The sequence below is a fragment of the Neophocaena asiaeorientalis genome, unplaced genomic scaffold, assembly GCF_003031525.2.
Source record: "Neophocaena asiaeorientalis asiaeorientalis breed wild unplaced genomic scaffold, Neophocaena_asiaeorientalis_V1.1 scaffold719, whole genome shotgun sequence".
Lineage (NCBI taxonomy): Eukaryota > Metazoa > Chordata > Mammalia > Artiodactyla > Phocoenidae > Neophocaena > Neophocaena asiaeorientalis.
In genome coordinates, this window is record NW_020173970.1 from 313,658 (window position 1) to 319,657 (window position 6,000).

General features: G+C 34.8%; 1 protein-coding gene across 1 annotated transcript in view; it reads right to left on the bottom strand.

Annotated features, from left to right (window-relative positions):
- The window catches only part of LOC112404949 (calcium uniporter protein, mitochondrial), a 47,894-nt gene extending 42,441 nt beyond the window's left edge, over window positions 1–5,453 (bottom strand). The window contains exon 1 of the mRNA XM_024753141.1: window positions 5,375–5,453. The gene's annotated coding sequence lies outside the window, so the exon portion shown is untranslated. The remainder of the gene's footprint in view (window positions 1–5,374) is intronic.
- Between the last annotated feature and the right edge of the window lie 547 nt (window positions 5,454–6,000).

Here is a 6,000-nt window from a genome sequence, read left to right on the forward strand (position 1 = left end):
CCATAAACAAAATGAAAAGATAACATACAGAATGGGAGAAAATATTTGCAAATGAATTGACCAACAAGGGCTTACTTTCCAAAATATACAGTTTGTACAGCTCAATACTAAAAAAAACCCAACCCAATAAAAAAAATGGACAGAAGACCTAAATAGACATTTCTGCAAAGGAGACGTATAGATGGCCAAGAGGCACATGGAAAGATGTTCAACATCACTAATTATTAGAGAAATGCAAATCAAAACTACAATGAGGTACCACCTAACACCAGTCAGAATGGCCATCATCAAAAAGTCTACAAATAATAAATGCTGGAAAGGTTGTGGAGAAACACCTACACTGTTGGTGGAAATGTAAATTGATGCAGTCACTATGGAGAAAAGTATGGAGGTTCCTTAAAAAACTAAAGATAGAGTTACCATATGATCCAGCAATCCCACTCCTGGGCATATATATGGAAAAGACAAAAACTCTAATTTGAAAAGATACATGCATCCCAATGTTCACAGCAGCACTATTTACAATAGCCAAGACATGGAACCAATCTAAATGTTCATCGACAGATGAATGGATAAAGAAGTGGTATATATATACAATGGAAATAATGCCATTTGCAGCAATATGGATGGACCTAGACATTATCATACTAAGTGAAGTAAGTCAGACAGAGAGACAAATATTATATGATATCATTCATATGTGGAATCTAAAAAAAAATACAAATGAACTTATTTACAAAACAGAAATAGACTCACAGACAGAGAACAAACTTATGGTTACCCAAAGGAAAAGGGGGGTAAGGATAAATTGGGAATTTGGTATTAAGAAATACACACTATTGTATATAATACAGTTAAAAAAACAAGGACCTACTGTATAGCACAGGGAACTATATTAAATATCTTGTAATAATATATAATGGGAAAAAAATCTGAAAAAGAATATATATATGTGTGTAAACTGAATCACTTTGTTGTACACCTGAAACATTATAAATCAACTGTACTTCAATTAAAAAATATTACGCACATACTTACCGTATGACCCAGTCATTCTACTCCTAAGCATCTACCCAAGAGATATGAAAACATATATCCATACAGGATATGTAAAAGAAGCTAGATGCAAAAGACTACATATTGAATGAGTCATTTATATGACATTTTTAGAAAAGGTTTAACTACAGAGAGAAAAAGCAGACTAGTGTTTGCCTCAGGTTTAGGGTAGGAGCAGGGATTGGCTGTATAACAGGAACAAGAGAACTTTAAGGGGTGAAGGAAATAGTCTAAAGCTGGATTGTTATTATGCTTGCATGATGATAGGTTAATTTTATGATATATAAAATATACATCAATAAAGTTTTTAAAAAAAGGAATGGGACAAAAACCAAAGGAAAAACTGGGGCATATATCCAGTTCCCCAAACCATCCACAGACTTTACTTAGGTTAAGAATTTATATATATTATCTATATTTGGGTTAGTTTAACAGATGATTGTTTATTATTAAACAGGAATTTCAATAACTGTTCAATGCTAAAATTATTTGTCCTCAAACAATTTTTGTAAGGAAATCTTACATTTTTTGTTAACTACACAAAAGACACAGCTTTCTACCGCAATTCCCAATACAAGGCTAATTGAGTAACATTACATTTCTGGATAGAGAAATGAAGGCAACCAGAGAGACTATTTTTCTTGCTCTTACTCTAGCTTACCTACAGTGAAGACGTGTCCTGGTTTACCATATTTAAAGTTGTCAGGACAACTCTGGGTGTCCTCCTTTTACTCTCAAAAGTGTCCTGGGTTGAGTGAGAAATTATACAGTCAACCTGTCTATAACAGAATTACTTTCATCATTAATCCTTAATTTTCATTACCATGAAGGGGAACTCCTGAAAGATTTGAAAGACCTTAAATAAGCTACAAGCCATACAATCATAAAAATTTCAGTTAGTCATTTTACAATTGAGGATATGGGGCACAGAAAAATTAAAACAAGAAGCCCCAGGGACTTCCCTGGTGGTCCAGTGGTTAAGACTCCGTGCTCCCAATGCAGGGGGACCGGGTTCGATCCCTGGTCAGGGAACTAGATCCCACATTCCGCAACTAAAAGTTCTCTCACACCGCAACGAAGATCCCGCGTGCTGCAACTAAGGCCCGGCAGAGCCAAATAAATAAATAAATATTTAAAAAAAAAAAAAAAGAAGCCCCAAACCACATTTTTTTGATTAGGGGTCTTTAACACTACCACAGCACTTTTTATAGAATAAGAGTTTCTGGGAACTTCCCTGGTAGAGCTGCGGTTAAGACTCCGAGCTCCCAATGCAGGGGGCCTGGGTTTGATCCCTGGTCAGGGAACTAGATCCCACATGCATATCGCAACTAAGAGTTTGCATACCACAACTAAGGAGCACACGAGCCGCAACTAAAAGAGCCGGTGAGCTGCAACTAAGGAGCCCACCGGCTTCAACTAAGGAGCCCATGTGCTGCAACTAAGAAGCACATGTGCTGCAACTAAAGGAGCTGGCAAGCTGCAACTAAGAAGCCCGCCTACTGCAACTAAGACCCGGTGCAATCAAATAAATAAATAAAATAAATAAATATATATATTAAAAAAGAAAAGAATAAGAGCTTCTGATGGGTAAGTACTATTTCTTTAGGCAAAGTACATTTTTCTCTTGGAGGTGGTAATTATTACTATCTCCGTTTCACACATGAGGAAGGAGGTTTTAAGAAGTTCATTACTTTGCCTAAGGTTAAAAGGTGGTTAAGTTGTGGAATTGGGCTGCAAACCTTGATTCCAAAGCTTGACACTTAACCTCTAAGCCTAATGCCTCTCGTGAAAGGGAACACGGGCATGGGTACAGGGATGTGCATGTGCACCTGTGTGCAGTGTAGCCAAAGCAGTTCTTGAGTTGAGGTTCATGAGACTAGGGATTCCATGAGCTGGTTTGAGAGCCTGTATCATTAAGAAATTATATATAACATTTCCTATGTGTATATAAAAATATTTTTTTTCGAGAGAGAATCTAGAGCTTTCACCAGATCCTCAAAAATATTTATGACACAAGAAAAATTAAGAACCTTTTAGATTGCTTTGGTAGGGAAGTTAAACTTTTAAGATAACCTATATATTTTACATATTGGATATCAGTCATATCTAGAAGATTTTGTCAAACAACAAAACTGACAAGCAAGTATCGAGAGGCAGTATATATTAGGTATATATATTATATACTAGGTATGTAAATATCACAATTATAAAATGTGGTATTTTAGATTTTGTATTTAAAAAAAAAAAAGGGTCAAGCTCTCACTTGCTATAGAATATGACCCAGTAGTCATAACAAGAAGCAATGAATGATGGTAGAGATGTTTACTACTGGTGGCTAAATTCTGTTGAAGTAGCTGTGTATTAAGCAGAGTTTTCATATATGTTATACCAGCCTGAGGTAAGATTAATTTAGAAGTACAACATAAGAAAGGTATATAATTTGGGAGTAGTAAGGACACTGAGTTGCATTAAATCAAATCATTTTCTGCTTCTGTTTCTTGATGATGAACACGAGTTGATTTTCTTAAGAAGGGCAATAGTATTGGTAGGAATTTTGGGAGCATCTCTTTCTTTTTTTTCTTTTTTAAGTATGTATCCTTTTACCTCTGTAAAAATATTGTCTTCAACCCCTCACACAACATAAAGGCAACATAGTAGCATTTTTGTCCTGGGATAACATTCAGCCAGATACCCCAATACAACTGTACATTGTTACATTACTGAAAGGCTTCTATACAGATTGTTATTAGGATAATAGTAACTGTATTACATGGTAAAATTCATAATAAAAATTTCAGTATGAATTCATTAGTTCAAATTATTTGCCACTGAATGTAATAACAACTACTGGCACAAGTGTCCTGTTGTAGTGTGACTTAGTTGCCACTGAATATATATAACTTAATGAATATATATAAATACTGACACTGAATATTTAACAGTTTTGACAACATTATAAAAACAAGAACTTTTTAAATGAATTGCTGCTAGTTCAGCAAAAGCTGAGAGGATTTGGCACTATGAACGATATTTTTATATTGGAGAAATTCTCTCTTTATTGAAACTATTCAGTGATGTAATCCTGCAGTGGCAATGGAGGACAGTAATAAGACCTTGGAGTGGTGCTGGTATAGATGTGGACGGCCCCCATTTGGCTGTTTAATGGGCCAAGACAGTTCTAAGGGCAAGAGTGATACCCACCTACTGCTTTTTAATTTATATACTAATATCACTTTATTAACTCTCTATGTCTCTAAGAGATAGGAAAAAGAAAGCCAGCTACCATTTTTCATTGTTTTGATTCTGGCCTATTTTTCCTTTTAACCTTTCCATACTACAAATGAGTAATCAAAAATGGATACTTCCTCCAAGTTTAGGGAATATGAGCACACTGTCTGTGTATTCCAATAACTAAACAGCTTTGGGACGGGTTCTGATAACACTGCAAATAGCTACACTGATTAAATACAGGGGATCCTAGGAGTTTCAAATGGTTCATCTGAGGTTTCTTCAACTTCAGGTGTCCTTGTAAATTTGCAGGATGCTCTTTTAATGGTTGCTATGCCTATGAATTAATGTTTATAAGGTTGAAGTTAGAGTTCTATCACACTAAACTTTACAAAGAGAAAATATACTTAACAGTCAACCCTAAGCAAACAGTCTAAACTGTAAATGTGTAATGCTGGGTAAAAGAAATGACAAGAAGAGTTGTAAACTTATCTCCTCCACTACTGTAAATAAAATCAAAGCTTAGATCCTCTTGCCAATTTGTATCATCATGGACTTTTCCAAAGGACTGTGGTCCCCAAGCATCTTTTTTCAATTTTTTCTCACAACAGAGAAGAGTATTACAGCCCTGAGCGTAAGGGAAGAAAAAGACAAGAAAGGACAGGAGGTTTCAGACTTTGAATTGCTTCTGTCTAGGCTCTGATACCCTGAAGGAGCTGGAGTGTTTGATCATTATCCATAGTATGAAGACTCAATGGTTAGGAAATTCCAAAGGTGGTCCTTCTGCGATCTTCACATTAACTATGTTCCCAGTTTTAAAACATAAATGGAAAGAGTAGACAGTATTACTCCATGATCTATGAAAACTTAAGTCTATTAATTTTTCTTCCTGATTTCTCTTCTAAATTTACTATATCCTCATTCAAATTTTATTTCTCTTCTTTAGTCCCCCCCAACACCTTCTCCCTCTGACTCCAAGCCCATCTCAAGTGAAAGAGTATGGTTTATAAATCTATATGTCAGTTTGAGAATGGGAAACAGTTAAAGAAAAAAAAGCATTGGACATAAAAATGGATTTGCCAAAACTCACCATCAGAGGGCACAACAGTACTGCAATAAACAACTCCGCTAGGCCAAGAAGAGAGCCTCTGGTGCACCTAGAAAATACATAAAGACACATCCATTGTCAGTACACAACAACAAATGTTATATGCACATGTGTATGTATATAATAAATAATAGCTCTTTAATTATTTAAATAGTATGTATTCTTTGTAGAAAAATTTAAAAATACAGATAAAAGAAAAGCCTCTCAAACTCCTATCATCCTAAGATGATAGTGATGAACATTTTGGTTTATTTCAAGATAAACCAGTATTTCACCATAATTGTAATTTGCATTTTTTGTACTAAGAGTGATAATCTATACATGTTTTAATCTGAGTTACTTGTATTTGCTTTTCTATGCACTGAGTATTTACACCTTTTGCCATTTTTAAAATTTGGATCTTGGTCTTTGAATATTATTTTGTAGAAGTTCTTTAAATATTAAGAAAATTATCCCTTGGTCAACGAAATATGTCATAAAAATTTCCCTGTTTTTATTTTTACTTTGTTAATGGTGTTTTTGTATGCACACAATTTTCATGTTTTAAGAGTCAAACTTTTCAATCTTTTCTGTGTGGTTTAACGGTCCTGTGTCATATATCAGCAGCT